This window comes from Tenebrio molitor, chromosome 1, assembly GCF_963966145.1.
Source record: "Tenebrio molitor chromosome 1, icTenMoli1.1, whole genome shotgun sequence".
Classification (NCBI taxonomy): domain Eukaryota; kingdom Metazoa; phylum Arthropoda; class Insecta; order Coleoptera; family Tenebrionidae; genus Tenebrio; species Tenebrio molitor.
Genome location: NC_091046.1, coordinates 13,530,560 through 13,554,950, shown reverse-complemented (window position 1 = coordinate 13,554,950; position 24,391 = coordinate 13,530,560). Strand labels below are relative to the sequence as shown.

The window sequence follows — 24,391 nt, the reverse complement described above, 5'->3', positions numbered from 1 at the left end:
CGGTTATGTAAACTACAGGAAAATTTATTTTAGTCATCTTGGAGTCTCTTTTACTGTAGGCACATGCCTGTTTTCTATGGAGAAACAGTTCTGGGACAGGCTGTATATTGCCAAGTGCAACCTTACATCTGTAATACCATTTATTATTATTTCTGATGTAATATCACTTCTCACGAGGTATGTGGAACACCCATTGAACTGGCAAATTAGAATTGCGCATTACAATTAACAAATTGAAATCTATCCTTTAATAGTTTGATGCAGCATGAAATCCGTAAATGTCTAGTTACCAACCAAAAGTTGATAAGAAATCCAGTCAAATGATTTGGTTAAAGTTCTGAAAATTTGTTAACACCATGGTTGTAGAATGCTTACTAGGAAATCCATTTTGATTCGGATTAACCAGGCTGTGACTTAAAAAATATTTGTTTTTCTAAAAGTCATTTTAAAATTTACACCAAAAACATTTTTTTTAAATAAAATTGATATGTAGGAGGTACTCTTAAAATTTATATTATCGCGCAATATTTGCAGATCTTGGTTGAACCATGTAATCTGAAGAGTTAATTTTTTAATATTTAGATGGAAAATTCCATTGAATACCACCAATAACCTAAAGTGCACATAAACCAAAATGACTTATTGATCTGTTAAATACGTCAATGTAAAGTTTATTTTGTTTATTAATCCACAAACTCATGTAAATATGAAACTGGTCAGGTAAATTCAAAATAAAAGAATATTTTCGTAATAAAAGTAATAAATATGTTGTCCAAGCAAGTTTCTCCTCTAGTCGTTTAAAATACCATTTGACATCTAATGAAGAGCAACTGACAAGAGAACATTAATGACACTTTGTAAATTTTACTGCAAAAATTCACATCGAACTCTTCAATGAGAACTATGAAACACACATATTCCACTTATCTAAAAAATGTTCAAATCAGCAAGTGCCGATCGATGGATAAATAAAATACCTTGTAAAATAAAACCTGCAGGCTCACCATGAATTTCTCTTAATATTCACACAAAATAACTGATTTGCAGTATTCTGCCAAGAAATTATAAACATAAATACTTCTAGGACCATGTTGTCTGATGTTTCTACAGAAAAATAAACATATTCTTATAGTTTAATAATTTCACACTCAAATAAATTAATGTTCAAGTAAACATAAAATCTCTATTGGTTGAGCACTTAAAATGATTCTTTTTTTTGCCAAGGAATGGGATGTCTAAATGAAACATATTTAAATTTGTCACTTGGTTAAAGTCATTAATCTTAAAATATTCAATTCTTAAATTGTAGTTTATATTAAGTATCATATACCTAAATGTATTCTCGGCTTCTTAATGAAAATTTCTTGTTGGAAAATTAAATCTTCTAACAATAATACCTGCTGGCCAGAAGAAGCTTGTCTTCATAATAAAGTACTAGATGCGAAGGCAACACCTAAGCAAAATTGAATGTTTCCTCGAGAAAGTAATTTTGCAACCGTTATTTTATGAGACTCTGGAAGATTTCTTGCTACACCAGTTCTAATTTGGTCACATTCAGTATTTGTCATCCTATTTCCTACGTATATCTTTCCACTTTGGCGGCGAAAGTAAGTTAAGTCCTGTGTCTCAACCACAGCAATACCCGTGATATAATGAAATTAATATTCTTCTTCAATTATTTAACTAGAAAAGTGTTTGAAATCGCCGAATAATAAAAGAATATGAACGAAAAATATGTCAGAGTTGTCCAGCTTCTTGATTAGCTAAAGAATAATTCATAATTTTATAAACAATTTGATGATTTTTATTGTAAAAATCTAATTCAGTTTTTATATTCGAAAATTAAATTTACTTTGTTTCTCAATTACTAAATTCAAAGGATAATGAGCTTATTATTCACCATTATGATGAAGCTTTAGCAGTCTGGGATGTAGAAAATGAGAACGAAAGACCAACAATTCCACAATTTCAGAAAAATTGGGATAATATTAACATCAAACGAATAATTGCCAATGACTTAATTTTTAATTCACCTAGAGACTTGGCTCATTTTAAAGCTTTGCAATGCAGAGAATCAGGATCTTGGTTACATACAATACCTTCTCCTAATATAGGTACTCTTTTTTTCCAGACACACTGAAATTAATTATATTATCAACCGGTCTTTGACTTCTATTCATGTTAATTCAACTTTAGAACCAAAGGGACTGTCTCGGGATGATGGAAAACGCCCAGATGGGATGACTTTAGTACCATGGTCAACCTTTAGTTTGGGACGTTACTATTGTAGATACACTTGCAGACAGTTACGTTTTGAAAACTTCTGAGTTTCAGTTTTTGCCGCTGAAACGGCTTGCAAACGCAAACATAGTAAATATAGTTCAATTATTTCGTCAAATTACATATTTTCTAAGGTATAATAAGAAATTCCAATACCCACCTTCTAGTTTCAGTACAAAGAATTGTACAGGGTCATTATAAATGACTGTCCCATCGCAGTTGGCGTTGAAAACCCACACAAATTTTGGATGTGCCGCCAAACTCGCAACGTTAGACAAACTAGTAGACAGATTTCCACTACCGCCGGTAGCGCCACATTCAACTACGTCACCAACGCCTACTGCGATGGGACAATCATTTATATCGACCCTGTAGAAATGTTAAAATTATTGAATAAACAACAACTTCCTCGAGGCTAACTAATTTTTCATGATGATTTGATGATCCACTGAGCTGGAAAGTGTCATAAGTTGTAGAGAGGTTGGAAGAGCTTAATTACGAGTACTTACTCTGAATTTATGTAGTTCAATCACCAATGATTTTGCGCCTTTCGATGACTATTATGTGTAACTAAAATTTAAAGCCTATGTTCACTCTACCCTCATTCAACATTTTAATTAAAGCTTAAAAATAAATGACTTTTATACTTCAAACAGGCTTTAAAATTAATAATAGTGTTGGCCCCGTGTTCAATCCTTTTTTTACTGCTTTGAAGGACTGAACTGATTATTCGACTGCATTTTTCATTTAATTTTAATATTCACCAATAAATTGGACTTCGAACTCTTCACCTCATACACTGTTGAGGTCAGGGTTTGAATGCTACAAAATTCTTTACAATATGAGAAAATTAGTGACTGTTATACAGTTCCTCGTGTATTCCTTTTCGGTATTTTCTTAATCCACAAGAAATTAAAAGGATATAAGTACCTACATCAGCTGTACCTAGTTTTATTTTATGCAAACAAGTACTTGTACAATACTTCAATTACAATTTTACCAAAATATTCTATAAATTTTTATTTTAAAATAATAGATCCCACATTGCGTATGAAAATGACGTTCATTGTGTTGAAAACGATATATCAAAGCCGTATAAAATTTATTCGATTCATATCTTGATTGAAATTGATATTATCTAAATAGGATTTGATTATTCACACAGATAATAGACTTAATTAAATTTAGCATTATATGAAACTATGGCCTGCCCTTCACTTTAAGCTTTAGCAGAAAACTAATTAAACATGATATCCAGAGCCAGTAAAGTTTTCTTGCACTTTGAAATTTTGTTGACAACTTTTGCGTTATCGTACTCACATCAGAAAATGCAAGCTGTTAGATTAGATATTGTCATTTTGTTATTATTTAAAACCATTATTCTTGTCAGAAGTACGTTTGTTTAAAACAACCGTTTTCTTTAGTAATTAGATTAATGTAACACAATTATATGTTTTGTGTGAGTGTATTCCTATTAAGTAATAGATTCATTGCATATGTGCTAAGTGTTAAGTAATGATTTTCATTACCCACGGCCGTAAGTACTGGGTCATTACTCCACGGATTGTGACCAATGGCAAAATATCATCGCCTACACACGTTTCCTTTTTTACTAAAAAATAATAAGAAATTAATTCTGATAGTAAAAATAATAAAAGTCATGCTTCTACCTGTATCATATAAAAAATGTAATGGTTATTACCCACTACAGCTCGTACCATAGACTTCATCGTCATGGGTAATAGCCATCGTTACATGCTCGTTGAATGATATACTATTAAACACCCCAAAACCATAAAAGCTCTTGCTATCATTCAATATTAATTATTTAAATGGGATTTTTCAGTGCAACTGATGCATGTCCTAAGGATGCAAAGTATTGCTGATGCTTTTGTGGGAGAGGTATTTGTGAACCAACTAATGAAAAGAAGAAAGTTACCCGATGCTACGAGATGCTATCTTCTTTAATTAACGTTAATAAATACTGTTCGACATTATGTTCAATAACTCAGTGTCAACATTCATAACCTTTTATAAGTATTTGCATTAATAATTACCGTTTATTATAATTGTCATGTGCGTTTTATTTACCAGTATGTTTATTTTGCTTGACGTACAGATGAATTATGTTTACTAAGTATTTAATTTAGATATCTGAATTTATGTATCTTAACAAGGACTGTAGCTCCTCTGTCATTAATGGAATACTCTGGTATGTACGTATAACGTGGAAAAAGGGGATGAAGTCTTAATTTAATTATCTCAAATATCAAACCAAATGTTAAGTAAAATAATAACTTGGCTAAACAATTCTAGGAGTGGATGTTCGAGGTGAGTGGCTCGTTAGACCTCATCCTTGCTTCCCGAATGTTAACCAAGCACGCTTTCGAGGTAATTCATTGTGTAAGACGCATGTGTAGGTGGTAATTTCGAATCGCAACTACGGTAGTGGCAGTATTTCAGAGATTTCGGTGTACGTGTGTGAAGCTGAAGGTGAGAGACGTGGAATCCATCATTGTGACGTATATTACACCTGTAGTACCCCATCTCTGCTTTAGGCGAGATGGTGCCTTTATTCCGGCTTCTCTCCTCAAGAACATTTGTCTTGTCTCCGACTGACTGTAAGAGTCACAGTCACCGTCACCCTCGGTGTTGTGGATGCCGTCTCTGGAGCTCCTTACATTACTGAACCGAATACAGATTTCGGTCAGAGCTCTAATCAATAACGGCCTTTTTCGCGGCATACATTAGCCGTGTAATGTCGGCAATACATCACAGCCAATGTCAATTATAACAGCTGATAACATAATACCAGCATGTCAACTAGTTTATTTTTTACATTATCATCGTGGAATACTCGCTTGACACGAACAATATTCGACATGTAAGTTTTAACGTAATTATGCTTAATAATATATTCTAGTGGTGCCTGTGGGACGATTGTCTATGTTGTTGCTGTGATGTTATGTTTAACTAGATTAACGAAGATAAACATATTTCGTGATTGTGTATTGCGGCCCCTGTATAGAGAGGGTTGGTTCAAATGAAACATAACATTTCAAAACTACATTTCATTAAAAGCTATAGTCTAGCTAACGCGTTTTGCTCACACGAATAATAGAAATTACAAAATGTATGTACATTATTTCATAAAAAAAATTCATTTGCTTTACCGCAGACTTCAAAATTTTCTACAACAAAAAAAAAACCTGCAAAACATATTAATACTTATTAACATTATAAAAGAAGGCATTTGTTGGCAAGTTTGCGTAAAAGAAATAATGAGTTAGAAAGGAAAGTTTTTGAGATATTTAACTTTGAATTTAACTGTCACTGGGTTTACCATAGACAACCTTGTTTGTTGAGGGTTTGGTAAAAATTCATGCTTGAGTTTTCTAAGCTCTCTTCAGCAATGCTCTGAGTGTGATTGAAGCCACATGTTTTCAGAAATTTAGTTTTCCTTAGCCACACCTAATCTTCTTTCTTTATTGATCATATTGTATATTTTTAATAAAGGTAACAATGTTCTGCTGTTTGTTGTGCTGTTTGTAAATTGAAACTGAACTAGCAGTGCTTGAATCACAAGTCTGACAAACAAGCGAACACTGGAGTGGATTAATTGTGAATGAAAAAGTCAATTCTCATTCTGACAAAAGTTTCGAGTTTGTTATTGTCGGTAAGAACATGCTGATTTTGTACTTATTACAAAACACAAAATGGCCAAAGAGAAGTCTTTGTTATGTGGAAAGTACAAATTACTCTGTTTACGAAAAAGTTGCTTTGGAAACGTTTAGAGACTAGTGATTTCGACTTTCAATGCGCTCAAAAGCTTTTCCATCTCTTAATCATTCAAATAATGTTGCTTCTTCGGCTAAATTACCGGGTAATAAAAATTACTCAGTGGAAACTTCTAGACAGTGAACATTCTTAACAAAGGACACCCATTTAGCAAAAATATTCTAACCTCGATGCTAACGATGTCGAATTCACTAACACATAAATAGTTTGCCCATGTTGAATAGTTAATAACAACTCGCCTATAATTAACACAATAACGTGAGATAGACTCGGTTTCATTCAACCCTGATGAATGCTGTAGTATAATGAGGTGGTCTTGGTTTAAAACAGTAATTTAGTAAACAAATTTCTGAATTTTAAAAGACGAAGAATCATTTTATTGGTGATATCCTAGACCTAGAGTAATTACATTAGACCGATATTTGACGTAAATTTTGCCAAAAAGTTCTTATACCAGTAGTGATTTATTCCCTTCCCCAGCATGGAGACACGTTTCTCAATTTACAACAGCCGAAATGTTGTTGATAGGGTTTTAGGCACATATTCACCAAAAGAACGAGTATTGAAAGCTATCTCCTTACCAGTAGCTCACATCATGAATTTCAAACTGGTACGCCCTCCGCCGTCTTTGGAGACTTATTTACGATCATCCCTACGCCCGCCCGTCAACTTCGGGTTTATTTTCCTTAGCCCGTCGAGTCCTGGTTGTTCGCCGCAACAACAAGAACCGGAGTCTGCCAACCTCCACTACCATGTTAACTGCCAGAAAAACCGTGGAATGATCGCTGGGGTGTGAAAGAGGGCAGCGGCCATTTATATTTAAGTTACAACCGGATGCGTAAAACACTGGCGCTGTCGTGAATACTTCTTGAAGAGGATTTATAGGCGCCTGCTTTAGAATTGTATTATCGTGGAGAAAATGCGGGCTTGAAATATTTGAGGTTGCCAGACGTTCAGATTCGGTATAAATCACATAATGGCGTATTTTAGTTTTTTGCAATAAATACCTTGATTTACAGTTTCAACGAAGTATCGTGTCGGAAACATTAAGGGAAAATTCTTCCAGGTTTTCCAAGAGTGAAATATAGAATCAAAAATAGTTACACAATCAGAAAAAAAAATTGAGTGGGTAATAATATGACCCCAGGATTTAGTTTAATGCCTGCTTCTAATGAACTTTCTTAGGCAATAAGATAAAAAGTGGGTAATTTGCAAGGTAACGTTGATATCTTCTAGTTTTATTGTGTAATTTGTTGTCAAGGAATTGAAAATAGCGGATGTTCCAGAATAAATATTTACGATCAAAAGCGGCTGTCAAAAACAAAAAACATCAAAAACGTATGGCGCAGCTTTGCATTATTATTAGTATTACACATAATTGCAAACTAAAATTTACATAACCTAATTTTGAGCTTGCGAATTCCAGTGCTATTGGACTGTGCCTACGGAACAGCGGCACGGTCAAATGTTAGTGACTCACTCTTATAGGAACCTTGCTCAAACCAAAATCTTTTGCGATCTCGCTAAAATTGTTGAAACACATGCAAAGCTCCATTCGTTAGTTCATGTTGGATTACCCAAGTTAAGCCATAAGCTGTCAGATGTATTGTTTTCGACAGCCACTATTGAACACGTTTTTTAAACGTATTGTACAATGACAATAATTACAGACACTTGACGATCATATCATGTCATCAACATACATAATATACTGGTCAACAGCAGAAATGTTTCGTGGAAGCAATTAGCAAATTTAGCTAATTATTATGAATTTATGACTAATTAATTCATCTGTCACTTAATCAACCAATGAAACAAACTTAATTTTAGTGATTTCTATGGTTACAAAAGAATTACAGCGGATTTGGACTAGTAATATCATCGGCTACTCCATTCTCCTGTCATTTGTAAAAAATAGACCAATAAAAACACAATTTTACACATTTGTTACCATGGTTTCAAAGAATTCGTCCGAATATTCCACTCGTGGAAATCGTATCGGAGATATTCCACTAGTGATCCCAGCGAATATTTTTAACAAATGAATGCAGCCTTGAATGAATTTATGGAATTGCTTCCAAACAGACTCACGTGTGTTTTTTGTTTTTGTATTTCTGTGTTAATTTCTTCTTCCGATTTGCTGTCACATCCAAAGAGTTGGTTCATGGAATAGTCCTCCGAATACAACTCGTAGTCCAAATTATGTAGACTATTTTTCAAACTGGTTTCACTCATTCAATTCTGCTTGCGAATCTCACTCGTGCTAACGCACTCGCGGATTCATTCCCAAGCACAATTAACATTCGTGACTAGTTTGAAAAATAATCAACATAATTTGGACTACTCGTGGTATTATACAATGAATTTTTTTAAGACGCCATAGGATTTTACATGCTAATTTTTCAACCCCCTGTTAACTTTTATTTTTGTGAAAATTACAAAACCTAGCGCTGTTTTTAGATTAAACAACAGTATTACCTAGTCTTTTACTTCATTTTATAATACCTAAATGGTTGTAATAGGCATTTACGAATAAAATGTTATTTGCAAAAAATAGTCTGAACATTACTTTAATAACGATAGATTCATTATTTATGTTATAACAAGATTCTTTACTTCAATAAAAATTAAATGAAATGTTCAAAATGACCTCCAGAGGCAGTTAAGCAATCACACAATCAATTACATATCAAAATTACAAAAGTCAGGTGAAATTTTAGCCTACTGAAAATTTAAAATTGGAGCAAACGGAATTCAAAAAATGTCTTTTTGCTGACTTATTCCTTGCTTCGGGTTATTAAATTGAAATTTAACTTTACTACAAAACTGGGTTGAATATTTTCATGAGGACAAAAGTTAACAGGGGGTTGAAAAATTAGAATGTAAAACCCTATGGCAGGTAGTAAAGAAAAACTCACTGTATATGAATATTGTACTAGTCATTGAAGTGAATATTCTAAACAAATGAAAATCTTTATTTAAACTTTTTTTGCAGGTAAAAATGAACACAGAAATATTATTTTCTAACACATTGAAACGTACAATTTGAGAAACTCAAAAAAAATGAGAAATTTGATTCATTAAATAGTCCTCCAAATACGATTCGTAGTCAATGTTATGCAGATCATTTTTGCGGTGGTATTACTTATGTCAACGGCGCCTTCGAATTCCACTCGTGCTGCGCACTCGTCAAATTCATATCCCAGTGCCGTTGACATTTCCAATACCACCTTAAAATAATCGGCATAACATTGACCACTCATCGTATTACAACTGAATATAATGGCAAAAAATAATTATTAGCTGTAGTTTTGAAGATACAGGTTTTGCGACACTAGATTTTTTATTACATTAGACAAGACAATCTTTGAATAAAAAATGTCATTTATTTGAACAGAGAACAATTCTGTTACCTCATCACAATTGTGACTTAAACATTTTTGTCGACGCCATGTAGTGGTGCCAAACGAAATGAGCTGTGTTTGTTCTAATTTAAGGAAATTCTTGGATATAAATGTTTAAACTAGAGCTATTTTTTTTTCTTTCTAAAATCGTGGCAGGTAAAACAACTTAAAAAAATTACTTTCCACACCAGTGTACGCTCAGGTATGTTTGGAATTGTAAGATATCTCTAACAGATTGTTATTGGTATTCCATTAAATAAAATTCACAGGCGTCTATTTTTTAATACGATTACATATTTATGTCATAGAAACTTGATGGAATTTATCCCCAGATTGATATCAGCCAGTTAGATTTGCAAATTTGTCGTGACTTATTATTATTACTAGCAGAAAGCCGTGAAGTACGTTGTGCAAAATTCGCTTATGGCTTGTTACATAACAAGATTGATTGTGTGTCTTTACTATCAAAATTGCCAATCCATGTGTCACGTATGTCACCCGGCTTTCCAGTTACTTTTCACTTACCAACGGCGAAAACAAACATTTTATGACGTTTTCCGATACGTGTCATGTGGAAAGCTGCAGCTGGGTTTTATGAAGACATTTTGTTAATAATATGCGTCTACTTTAGAATTCCAGTTTTATTTCTTCTCTCTCCCTTACTTACAAAGTTAAGTTAATTTATTACTGGGTTGAAATAATTTTGTTTTGTGAAGCGAATACAGTACCAAAGTGGCATGTTGAAACAGTAAACATCAAATGATTATTTTTAAAAAATTCGATTTAACATTGATCAAAACTAAATATGTAACAGTGAACAGACCTGATGACAAGGGAATAATAATACATTAGTGTGAAAATAATTCAACAAGAATTTGGCATTATACTATCTTGGAATAGTAGAACAGGTGTGCAAAATATATGTACCTACGTAGCTCACCTAAGCCAAAATTAATTAATTTAATTATGTACGTAAGCTATGGTTTCTTACTTATCAATTTTGTTAACTAATTCATTACTCAAATTTACTATAGTGCTCTTTTCTAGAATACAGAGACTAGGGTCATACTGTAGTTTCAATTTGGTTGTAGGTCGTAAAATTTTATTGGATATTATGAGCGATTAACGGGCACAATGGTTGGGTTTGAAAAGGTTGGGAAGCGGCGCGTGCCGTTTGCCGTACAATGCAAATATACCAAATGTACAATACAACCCTGCTTAAAATATTACCTGCTAGTGGTAAACTAGGATTTATAAGCCCCGCAAGATCTTTAACTTAAAGTACCATAAAATTTTACGACCTACAACCAAATTGAAATTACAATACTCACTCTCACAGCACAATCTTATAGCCAGTCCAAATGGTACTGAAGAGTTACTTGGCATTTTATGTTCACTTAGTTTTCTACTAGTAACAGTCTGTATACTCTTCAGTATTGTTGATAACCGACCAAAGAAATTATCGATTATTAGTAGAATGTACGATCACAGATACAACAAGAATGAAAAGTTCTCGACGTTATTATCCATTCTCTTGGGAACAATGTTCTAATACTACCAATGAAATTTCCGTATCTTGATTACGATTACTTATTTAAGTTTTTATCGATTAAAGGTCCATTATCCAGAACGAGGAATTTCAAAATTACTAGGATATTATATTGAGGAAAAAAGAAATGTAAATAATTTCTCTATGTGAGGTGTAGCACTATAAAATATTGACCACTGATGTCTGACACGATACAACGTCATTATTGCTGGAGAACAGGAAAAATCTTGTAAATAAGTTAAACCTGACATATTTATGCAGCCAACAACAGCCTACAGGTGTTCCCAAAAAAGAAGACGAGTCCATAGCTCCCTTATTTATCGCAGAATTTTAATTATCTATACACCAAATTAAATGGTTGTGAATAGACTACAAGATGGCCCACTAAATTCACGTATAGCCCTAAGGGTTGTTTCAAGCCTAAACTGTTAAAAGATTTTTTTTCAAAATATTTTTTTTCATGTCAATGTCACTCAGTTAGCATTATTTTAATAATTTACTACAAAAGAGAAAAGGGGTTTTAGGTACGTTGATTGATTTTCTGTTCAGCAGAAAAACACCATTTTCGAATTTAAAAGAAGTGTCAATCAATATGATCCCATTCCCATAAATAATGTGTTAAGTAAATACCTCCATGAAGCTAGTTTTTAATGTAAAACAACAAAAATGTACTTATTTAGTAGGAACTTGAGCTATCCCCTATCAACTATTGAAGCGTTGTAAAAGAAAAATAAGCCGATAAAGTAAATTTAAGCATATATCGTAGGTATTACTAATTTAATTTAATCTAACAAATTAAGAAATATAATGTATTAATAAATTAGAAGAAATCTGTCGACCTTTTTCATGATTTGGGTCCTTTTCTTTACGCTACCTTTAGATACCTGTTTAAGGCCACCTCTTAGAGACTATCGGGGATGTAGGGATTCTTGGGGTGCCTAATAGAACCTACGGTTAATTTAAGATTTTAAACACTAAAGTTTTTAAAGAATATTCTTTAATACGAAGAGGTTTTAAGAAAGTCCCTCACACATATACATACAATAATAATTTTAACCAAGCGACTAAAAGCGAATAACATATTACATTACATTCATGGAATGACATGTATTTTTCACTACCAAAAAAAAAAGAAGAAATTTGAGTCGTAACCTTCAAAGAGTGTTCAGATATTTTACAGTGCATTAATGTGACACAACGACGATTTCTACAGCTTAGAGAAAAAGAAATGGAAATACGAGTACGAGTGTAACCATTCTTCGTCACCGTAAAAAGCGAAGGTCGTTTTGTCAATTACAAAGGTAATGCATTCAATATTCTGACATTCTAAAGGAAATAAATTCACTTGGAAAGAAGCAACTCCATCATGGCCGACTATAACTATTGCAACCTGTTGGAGTAACTGACGAAGAAAATAGAAATATAAAGAAAAATATTTGTATGACAAGAGCGAAAAGTGTATTAATTTCCTTTCGCGGAGAGGCAATGACAGGTTACTCCAAAGGTACTCCCATTTATATGACTTTTTTACTACCTTTTTTCTTAAATCCTTAACTTTCTCAAAATAAGAACATCACAGTAAGCACACTAGCTTCTCCCTGTATTGGGTTCTGTAAATAGTTTATTTTATCCTAGCCGATGCTGAGGATATGGTTTTCCAAGATATCCTCGTAGAAGCTAAAGCGTCATAATTGGATGCATTACCAAAAAATTGAAGAGAAAACTTTTCAGAAATAATAATAATAATATGTTAGTGTCATACGGGTGGGGTAAATCCCAGCTGCAGAGGCAGGGTTCAAAAGCAAAAGATCAACATTAATTTGCCCCATAGACAACCCTTCAGAAGCAAGTAAGACGATTCTACATTTATCAAAAACTGAAGGTGCCATATTTTTGACAAGAATAATTTCAAATTGTCATGTATTTTGACAATAATACTTGATTTACATTTGAAGTGTCAAATAGTGCCAACCAATGTATTTTGGGCGCGATAGTACAGAAAATTACAATAAAAAAACATTTGATCACAATTTTGTGTTTCATTATACGCAGGTCAAAAAACTTCCCAATAGTTATCGTACATAGGCTGAAGGGGGCTGTTGCCGAAGATCGATTGGCAGTGAAGGGAAGAAACGAATAATGTGATATAATAATAAAGGACTTAATTTTCATCTAAAATTCTTGATTAAATTATTGTAAGACATTTCACCGCTAATGAATCAAATTTGAATAATTCCAATGGTAACACTCGTTGTTTCGCAAAGATGTAGCCTTAAACACAGTTAAAGCTGTCGTCTCGTACTTATTTAATAAAGTCTAAATTGTGAGTATTTAGCTTACAGCTCAAGTAATAGTAATTACAGGCTCATGGACATGACTTGAATTAAAATGAATTAGGTTTTAGATGCAAGCTTTGGCAGTATATAATCCACAATTAATTATTATGAAAACTATATAATACAAGTTTTATGCGTTAACTACTACTTTTGCTTGAATCCTAGCTGCAAACGCACAAAATACATTCCGTAACAAGGTTATATGGCAATAGCAATAATCAAGTAAAGTCAAAGGCAAATAAAAATATACCCGGTTTCCGCACTAAATGTTTGGATGGGTTTGTTTTCCTCTGATGTTTTTAAAAATTTCCAATATTAGGATGTGAATTTGTTCCTACGGGGACGTAACTCAGTATATTTTTTGTGTCGTTTTGAAATCCGAGCGATTCATGACCCGACAACCATAAATTTCTGGGCGGACACCAGATGCATTATATTATTGGTGTAAATTAAAAACACAATTATACATATGGCCCCTGATATAAATTAATTCGATTGTTTCACTATTAGCCATTTGTGGAATTTGTAGAGCTCGACTGAGTGAAACCAACTTTCAGGACCATTGATTGGAAGAACTCATTGCTTCCACTGGTTACCCCGGCACTGTTCAAGCTGTGCAAATTTACAGTATCTGTCTCTGCTGATATATTTCATGTTGTAAGTTTTCGCTGTTCAAATTTGCACTTATGAAGTTTAAAATCTTGATAATTATAATATTCCACATTAAAACTTGGGTAATAAAACAGGCAAATTCAAACTAGTGGCAAGATGTGAATCAAAGTAAATGAACAAATTAAAACATAAATGGAGTCAAGTAGGAGAAAGAGATGTTCCTCGACATCATATAGTGCTAATTGCAGTGGTGCTGATCTCAGTACGCATATTATACACACACATTTTATAATTTACAAATGTAAAATGATACTTCAATTACCATAAAAATGTAAAATGTAGGTATACTAAAAAAATTTTTAAAGACCTTTCTTACTTCTCACCATCTTGTTTTCTCCTTTTAGAAAATAAAATTAGTAGCTGTTATTCTACAATCTTATTCTTTACTTCTTTTGAACTATTGAAAAAACGGATTTCAAGATCTGTATAGGATCTTCAGTACCGAAAGTTTTGCAGACAAATATGTTCTTCTTCGGCAAGAGCTTCGTTTTTGGATTTGTCTTCAAAAGACTCATTTACTAGGGGAATCGTTTTGTCGCTTTTTCCATACAACTCCCTTTTTAATATTTTTACAAGAAAATAAGATAATCGTCTTCAAAATTAGACCCCCTACATTTCGGATCGCCTATGCAAATAATTAACTCACACTAATTATAACGTAGAAACGTCGTTTATGATTTTGATAAAAAACGATATCGAGATAGATAGATTACACAATTGTACGTCATGAAAAATTTGATGACAATTCACCTTCTAGTTTTGTAGATAAAAATTGCAAATGATTCAAGAATCCACCCTACGAAATAGTTTGAAAACATCCAACGAAAGAAAGGGGTCCTATAAAAACGCGGATTTGTTTTTGGAAGATTTATCCACTACAAACATGATACAAACCTTTTACTTTTGAAATAATAATTGTTTATTACTCTTCTTTTATTTTATTAAATCAATTAAAAAGCTACGTATGACTAGCATAGTCCAGTCAGTTGACAGCAGCGCTAGTTTAAATATTGCTGTACTTGACAACCATCAATTTTCTCTACTGGAGGACTTACATGATGAGGAGTATATGTCTTTGATAAAATAGTATATTTCAACCCAAGGTAAGAAAGTGCTTTCTTGCAGACCGCAGGCAAAGATTATAAACCGAGCCGTAGGCGAGGTTTGTAAGTGCCCAAGGTCACCAAGGGCACTTTCTTAACAAGGTTTGAATACTATTTTTTTCCCTACCGGCACAACTTCGTTGAAAAAAGTCAAAAAAAGATGGTTATATTCCTGATTAAAACGAAAATTTTGAGAATTGAATAGTACGCTGGGTTATTTGTTTAATTAACTTGTCATCGCATTTGAAGATTTGACGTCTGTTCGAAAATTTGATATAAACAGAAGTTGTAGTACCTACCTAGCTTATCTGTTTATTTTACAGATTATATGATTGATCTACCGACTTGCTTTATTGAATTGGCTTTCATTTATCAATAACTTATTTCACTTTTGACATTTTTGACATTTGTATTTTGGTACAGTTTTACCATAAACATTTCATGATTAACTTTCTTACCTTAGCGAGAAAGTTGAATTTTCTCACCTCAAATGAGGTATCCACAGCCTACATTTCTAACCGGTAGGGAAAAAACAATATTTAAACTAGCGCTGGCAAGAAAACCGGGATAGTCATGGCTTACACCATTTTTTTTTCGAACTCAAGATACAATATAGTTTACTAAAAATGTTTATCGCGAAGGTGGTGTACGTATTTCTCATTTCCCAGTACAAGCAATTACTTTTTTTTATCGATACTGCAGACTGTAGTAGACAATGTTATCATGATTCTAGTAACTGTCATGTACCATGAAACTTTATTTTACATTTCCATTAAAATAGAACTAGTAAATAAAAAAATGTTCCGAGGTCCTTCTGGAGGAAACAGCTACATAGCATAAAGTTTGTTTTCCCGGATGACAGCCACAGTAGTTGAATAACTACAGCAGTTGATGTAATATGCGGACAAATGTATAACCAGTAATTTTGTTACACATGAATAAAATAGAGAGATGAACACAACGAGTAATTTCAATCAATATCGACGTGTTTCGTCGGTGAAGTTGGCATTATCAGGATAATGTTTTCATGAAAATTGGTCTACTTTTGTGGGAGTGATAATTATATATTTTGGAGTGCATTGTTATATTAAAGAGCAAGCTTCGCTTGAATCAGGCACAGATGGTGACACCGTCGTTTCTATAATTAATGACGTTTCGGTGCGACAGTATCACGTCACCGGAGGCCAAGAATTGATTAATACAGCACACTGCCATCTAGTGCATGAGAGAAAGAGATTTATTTATTGTGCACATCTTAAGATATGAAACGGCTCTTCAAGCCTGTACCTCGAACATTCCATCAATTTACATCAAACGAGACCCACCTACGTGCTTGTGAACTTGCAAGTCACCTAGATAAGAGCCTCGAAATTCACGTTTTAATCGCGATTTCGATTAATAAAACGAAAAAATATTAATTAATGCAACGTTACGTCCATCAAGGTTTGCTCCTTTTCATGAAAAATTTATACCGCGTCGAATATTGTCTAAAGCGGAAATACATGAAACATGCGATATCAAAATGGGTTTTGTCTATATTAATATTCTATTAGACGCTTTATTAAAATTTTAATAATGCCCAACATATTTTACAATAAAATTATGTGCAAAAGTCGACTGATTAATTAACCAGAATAACTAACGAAGTTTTCAAACTTTAGTGCCTCTAAAAGTGGATAATCAATTACTTCAATACTAAAGTTTTATAATTAGCCATTACTTTCGTACTTAACCTAGGTGCTGATTATTCATAAAGTTATATTTCAAATTATTAATTTCGCCTTTGGAGTGGTGACCTAAAATTACGTGGACCACATGAAAAAGCATCAATTTATAGTCTATACATACAATCAGGAATATATGTCTTCTTCACACAACGAAATTTGTTAGCGCGATATGAGAAAAATAAATAATGCGTAGGAAACTAAATTATCTTCGTTTTCTTTGTCTCCCGTCTGGTACTTATTCTTTTCGATTTTTCACATGGCAGTAATACGGCATTATTTCATCCAGATCATGACATATAACTTTCATTTGTGGATCTGCGCCGTTATTGTGTTTGAAAAATTAATAAACAAGTAAACATTCATTTGACGATAATTTCAAGCGTATTATGCAAATAGGTTTTTTGAGGTGCGTAGGATGTACAACCGTATTTATAAGGTGACGCTTCGTTAAATTCAAATTAATACCAGCTCTGATTTAGTAATTAAATTAACTATCAAAATCGAACAGAATTCTATTCGTTAGGAGCCCATGTGTGCGCATATATTTGAATAAATTTAAACGATAGTTATGTGAAGTTATTTTCATGCTGACAAAGTTTTAATTTATAAAATTTAATTTTTGACTAAACCACTAAACCATAGAAAATTCTGTAAAAGCTTTCAGAGTAATTCACCGACACCTCATACCAAATCTGTATTTTCTAATTTATATAAAATGTGTTCAAAAATACCAATATTATGTAAATCGACAATTTCAGAACATTTAATTTACCTTTAAATATATAATTATGAGAATGAGATTCATAACCACGTCCAGTTGTAATCCAATCAACCAATCACGAACTAAATATTACGAGTATATCTGCTATCCTAGAGCTTTATTCAAAATATACAGAGTTGCGAAAAAGCTCCATAACTTGTTAGTCATTAAAGATATCAACTTTTCCTTTTCTCTAGATGATGGTTACGCTTCTACTGCACATTCGGAAAATATTGTGGGATATACAGGCTGATTCACGTAGCCCGTTCATTAGAAATTTTCAGATTTCCCAAAATCATATTAATATGAAAATTGGTAGTTAACTATAATCGACTACTCCAAGTTCAAACGAAATATTTTCAAAATGGCGGCACTTCCGGAAATACCGGAAATCGATGCCATCTTTGTTTTTTTAAATAGAAAGGCCCCATTTTGACTTTACATTTCGATTCTACGTTAACTTTTGAGTTTAATACGTCTTTTGGTCAATACTTATCTGTCATCGTTTTTGACCTATGTCATCTTTTTTGCAAAAAAGTGAGGTTGCAGGGCTTCATTAAAAATTTTGTAATTCCTGAACCATCAGAAGTGAATAATTTATTTTTACTTTACTAACTTGCCAAAGATTTGGCCGCTTTTTTGCGCTATCAACAACGTTTTTTTTATGTTTCATACGCCTACTGCAATTTTTTAAAATTGATAATCAAAAAATGTCGAAAACTTCATTTTTTTAAATGGTAACTACCATTTCTGATACTAGATATAAATGTAAAATTAAATTTTAAGGCCACTTTTATTAACATTATGTATGCCTATTTGCAGCCGTTTAGGCGTAATTTCAATTTTTTAATAAAATATTCTTTTTTATAAGCAATTGTTTTATTTGAATTTTTATTCAAAAATAGCATTGCGATAAATATTAGATAACAACAAAACAATAAAAAACAAGCAAATTAACAAAAAAATATTTTAATGTAAATAATTTCATTGAAAATATTTTTTTGTTAATTTGCTTATTTTTTTATTATTTCGTTGTTATCTACTGTTTATTGCATGTGATTGTTGAATAAAAATTCAAATAAAACAATTGTTTGATAAAAAAAAAGAATATTTTACACAAAAAATCGAAATTACGCCAAAACGGCTGGGAATAGGCATACACAATGTTAATAAAAGTAGGCTTAGAATTAAATTTTACATTTATATCTAGTGGCACAAATGGTGGTTGCCATTTAAAAAAATGAAATTTTTAACATTTTTTGATTAGCAATTGTGAAAAATTTCAGTAGGCGTATGATACATAAAAAAAATTTCACTAATGGCCGAAAAGATCGGCCAGGTCTTTAGGAATTCAACTAAAAAAAAATCAATTATTTATTTCCGATGGTTCAAGAGTTATAAATTTGTTAATGAAGCCCTGCAATCTCGCATTTCTGCAAAATAGATGACATAGGTCAAAAACGATGACAGATAAGTGTTGACGAAAAGACGTTCTAAACTCAAAATTTAACGTAGAATCGAAATGTGAAGTCAAAATGAGGCCTTTCCATTTAAAAAAAAAAAAATAAAGATGGCGTCGATTTCCGGTATTTCCGGAAGTGCCATCATTTTGAAAATATTTCATTTGAACTTGGAGTAGTCCATTATAGTCAACTACCAATTTTCATATTAATATGATTTGGGGAAATCAGAAAGTTTCTAATGAACGGGCTACGTGAATCAGCCTGTATACAGGGGGTCCCAATATTATAAAAACACTAAAGATATGTTTTTTTAAATGGAACCTACCCAATTTGATTTCATTTTTGAATTCTATGCTAAATTATTACTAATCAAATCTATAGAGGTCATTTTTACTTATCTGCCATCATTTTTGATCTGTGGCGCCTTTCTTACCAGAATTTTGAATTGCAGGGGTGCGTTCGCAAATTCGTACCTTCCAAATCGTTGCACATAAATGAAAATGATTGACGCTGTTTGATTCCTGAGTGTTTCTCGCACGTGTTGAGTGTTTACATATCAAATTAAAAATGTCAAAAACTCATTTTTTTCAAATGGCACCCCGTATTTATTATTGCACTGATCGAAAGCTTTTTTGACAAGCTGTTCAACGGTATAGGGTTTGTATAGTCGAATGTGAAAATCTAGGGTGCTATCTTAAAATCACTAAATTGTGGGCAACTTTCCGCTAAAGACAAGCTAATTGGGATGGAATTTCTAAACTCCAGTTTCTACAGATCTGGACTCCAAAAGACTTATATCTTACACTTTGCATTAAGGTGGACAGCAAAAAGGATCAACTAACCTTTATACGTTTTCAGTAAACAATTATTTTAACATTTAAAACTATTTGAGGTTAACACCATTTACAATTCCTCATTGATAAACGCATTTACCCCTGAATTATTCAAGTTACGCATAAATTTTTTATGCTTTTGTGTTTCATAACCTACTTGACCAGAAATTTTTTGAAACATACGGTAATTATGTACTTGACAGTCTGGAATACAAATTATTCACGTTCAATTCGGTTACTAAACATGCTGAGTAAAACGATATTGATTGTAACACAATATAGTACCCACATGATATTACAAAACTCAAAGCTAAAATATCACTTTTAGAAAAAACTAAAGTTGTGTTTTACAACAAAGTTTACATGAAAATGTCAAGTATGTTAGATTGTTTCGCGATATAAAATAAAAACGTGTTTTACGTTTATATAATGTTTTTACAGTGCTTTTAGTGGAGATCGCATGTTATGGTTCAATTTATTCAGTCTCATTTGTTGTTTGAATACTACACAAGGAATATTTATTTAAACTTTAGACAAGCTCTTAGAAATTTTTCATCTTGTTTGTTAATTAGTATACTTTTCAGCAAATTCATAAAGCAAATTATGCTTCTTGTAACTTGAATATCTGATGAATACATCGCCCTGAATTTCCATCAATTACGCCCTGTAACACATTAACTAAAAATAATTACATTACACTCTGGCTCCAAAGTCATTAATTTTCGCTAATTGAAATGAAAAAAAAAAACACTCAGATACATGCGTTTCTTTTATTCCATCATCTGTAATCAATACCGCGTTCTTCTGAGTAACATTCCGTTGACATGTCCTAATAGCTGCAGACTTTATCATTTCCAAGGGCCCTTGATGGAGACGTGATGATGAGAGTTCCCGATTAACGACCGTCAATTAGGAGTGTTTATACCCCTCTACTTACTCATTTGTAACAAAATTAAAATCGCACACCCTCGCCATATTTTACGCTCGACGAGACTTCACGTTACCTGTGCGTGTGAAGTGTGAACTATTTTGAACTTACGGTTTTTTGAGCTGCCATTCTACAACGGTTGGGCGTTACGAAGCTGGGCAATTTCTCTGAGGTTTAATCGAGCTCGTTACTTAGCTGCAGCTATCTAATGGACTACCATTAGTGACCAATGAGAGCTTTAATTTAATTTTACCTCATTTATTTTTCCCTGAACCGAGTTCAAATCACACCCATATTTATCCTAGTTAATGCGTTCTTAATTTAAATCGAGAGACTCCAAAATGTACTTTCGGTATCTGAATACTGGATCGAACCCCACGCAAACCTGACTAAGGGGCAGTTTTATTATTATGTTACTCAATAATTATAGTGCAACAAAAAAAAGACAAAGATCAGTAAAGTGGAGGAAGTAGAATACATTTCATTAAAAAATCGTTTATTATTATGTTAGTTATTACTAGAAGTTATTTTAAAAACTATTTGAATTTTCTCCATGTACTCGTATGTATTGCTTTATTCAGTTTTAATGTGTGTTGTTACGTGATGTACACAGTTTTAGCAATCTCTTACATAATTACATAAAATTCTTATCAACATTTTTCATTTACACTACATATTTCTTTTATATTTGAACAGAAAAATTGCAATTGATAGTTATTTGTAGGTATATTAGGCCGCGAAATCTTTCTTTAACGTACGAGAGAAAAATTGTTGCCGAGGCCGCTTTCGGCAGAGACAAGACAATCTCGAGGATGTTAAAGTTTAATTATTATAAAAAGTAAAAAATAATATTTTAGGTTTCTGATTACTTTTGAAGAAGATTGCTTGAATACAGTCAGCTACAAAAATAACTTATTTAAAATAAAAAATTATGATAATGGCAACAGAAGTGTTATAAGAGATAAAATCTATTTGATATTTGTGGCACATTTGTCGAATTTGGTAGACAAGATTTTAAACAACATCCTGGAAATTCGAAATGCTCCCAGCTATGTCAAACATGGCACGGGTCGTAACGGAATAAATGTCCGGACCCTTCTAATTTGATCATTCTGTCGCCGCAGGTGATATTTGTTCAAAAAGGAGTCTTCCTCCCTAGCGCTAAAACCTTTTAAGAATGTTAATTGCCGAACTAAAACACTTGCACAAAATAATAATTATAAAACAAATTACGAAGACAAAATTAAATTCTCCACGATGAGGAATTCCAAATATTTGATTAGGTAAATACACCGAGAACGGGTAAGTTTTAAGACGGGTAAATTTAGGGTTGAAGAAAATCATAATAAAACGTTGATAATGTTCCTAATCAATAATCGCATTACTTTTAAAAGCCTGCCTGCTGAGATTCAACAAGTTAATGCTTTTAAAACATCCTTAAAGGGCCATAACCGCCAAATTTATTACATATTTAATCCAGTTTTGAGATACTCAATTAGCAATAATTTCCAAAAGCAAAAGTAAATTAATTTATGCTCTCTCATCGGAGACAATCCGCATATTACGTTATTATGTATATTTATGTAATTCTAAAAAGAAGTTAACTCAGATGATTATAGTTTGCCACACGTAAACATATTTTTTACTCTACTACAAAGATGACAAAATTGTACAAGACTTTAGTTTTACACTTGATGGAAAAAGTACATTCGCTGCGTTACAAGCAATTGACAGCTTCAGTAACTTTATAAAAGACTTTCGCATTAAATGTCATATTCGCGACAGCGAATTCAATAAGCATGCTAGACCTCAAGTTGGTAATTTCCCATCCAAACATAACCTCATTGGAAAAATTTATTGGGTTTAGTAGGTACCATAATAATTTTTGGAGCAAATCGGTTTTAAACCAATATAAGTAACTTGTTTTATTTTTCAATTTAAAAATTCTCTTCCAATTTTGTCAATAGATCTGCATATACTCGTATGTATAAGAAGTTTTGTTATTTATTTAGCCCACGTCTTCATTGTGGATTAAGAAGGAAAGTGCCAATAAATATTACCCAAAAAATCTTTAATTTCCGATGAGAGTCTTCTTCAGTTTGTTAATAATTTAATATAATCAATTATTATCAGTCAAATTAGTGAGGATTTAAGTTAAGAGTCGGTGGGAAATTGTCACATTATTAAAAGTAGTTAGGTTAGTAATCTTTGGATCTTTCTACGAACTTTAAATCATTAATTATATCCCTGATTGAAAATTATTGTCTTATATGTATTATTTAATAAATAAAGTGATAAACTAATTAAAAATTGGTACAGTTTTGCTAATTTTAACTACAATAATCCGTTCAAAATTGATGAAAATACCGAAGTCAATATGGGCAGTAAATTAATGTTATTCATAATTTACATATTGGTGTAAATAATTATTATTTAACCTCTTTGATTGATCATTATTATTGTGGCTTATGGGATATGAAGCGTCCCTTTGTAGATTAGTTTATTCCCCAATGATTAATTTTCTACTTGTCTAAGCTAATTATCATTAGAGTAACAACTCTAATTATTATTTTTTCCGAAGGCTAAGATATTTTCAGGCAAAGTTCAAACGAAATCTACAATTTCATGATGTTTTTAATTTAAAATAGTCAGCAGAGCATCAAAAATTAAATATATACGACAGTTGTTAAAGCCCTGGTAATGTGGGTAGGAGAGACATGAACGCAACAAGGCATAATGAATTAAACTTGAAAAGACTTTCAAAGAAAATCCTAAGATTTTTATCCTCGTAGGGATTTCTGCAAAGAACAATGCCGAAGTATTAATGCTGTCTTGAACGACAAAAATTTGATGTCCTAAACAAAAAAAAAAGAGTGAATATATATTTTCCATATTTACATAATAAAAACTTGCAGAGACTAGTAAATGCCAAGCAAACAGCTTGAAAATAATGGATTGTAATCACTAATCACACAAAAACAAAATATTGACCCATATACGTTTATTAATGTATCAAAGATTGCGAAGACCTCGATGAATGTGGACAAGGTAGTTTCATTGCCTATCTTTTAAATGAAGTTGAAGAATATTTATGTAAAAAAAGTCTAGAATATGAAAAATGTATTACTACAGCTATTTTTCTTCAATTTATCTGTTGTTTGGAACATACATTGGATTTATGCGGCAATGTAGTTACTAGTTCTTTATAAATATTTTCCTTGATAGAGCTTTATAAATATACAGTAATGTTATGTTATATTTCCAATGATTATTACACTTGTTCATAATTTCGTAAATTAAAAACACTGAAACAATTTATTATTAGATATACAATTTTTACATTACTCTTAAAAATTGTTTCTTTATCTTCAAACTTGGATAAATAATGTGTACAGAATAAACACAAAACAACTCGAAGATCAATTGATTTCTTATTTAATAAAAGTTTGAGAGAGAAGTTATTGGATTCATTCAAACTTCAAAGTAGAAAGAAATCCATCTTTTGTTGTGGTCTTTCAACTTTGTGATTAATAAACAG

General features: G+C 32.2%; 1 protein-coding gene and 1 long non-coding RNA gene across 5 annotated transcripts in view; one reads left to right on the top strand and one right to left on the bottom strand.

The window, feature by feature from the left end:
• Positions 1 to 24,391, bottom strand: part of LOC138122306 (irregular chiasm C-roughest protein) — a 329,893-nt gene that overhangs the window by 198,502 nt on the left and 107,000 nt on the right. The gene's annotated exons all lie outside the window — the stretch shown is intronic.
• LOC138141429 (uncharacterized) lies at positions 4,588 to 7,875 on the top strand. The gene is made up of 4 exons (XR_011163155.1): positions 4,588 to 4,773; positions 4,839 to 5,164; positions 6,769 to 7,040; positions 7,098 to 7,875. It is a non-coding gene; the product is annotated as an uncharacterized lncRNA (long non-coding RNA).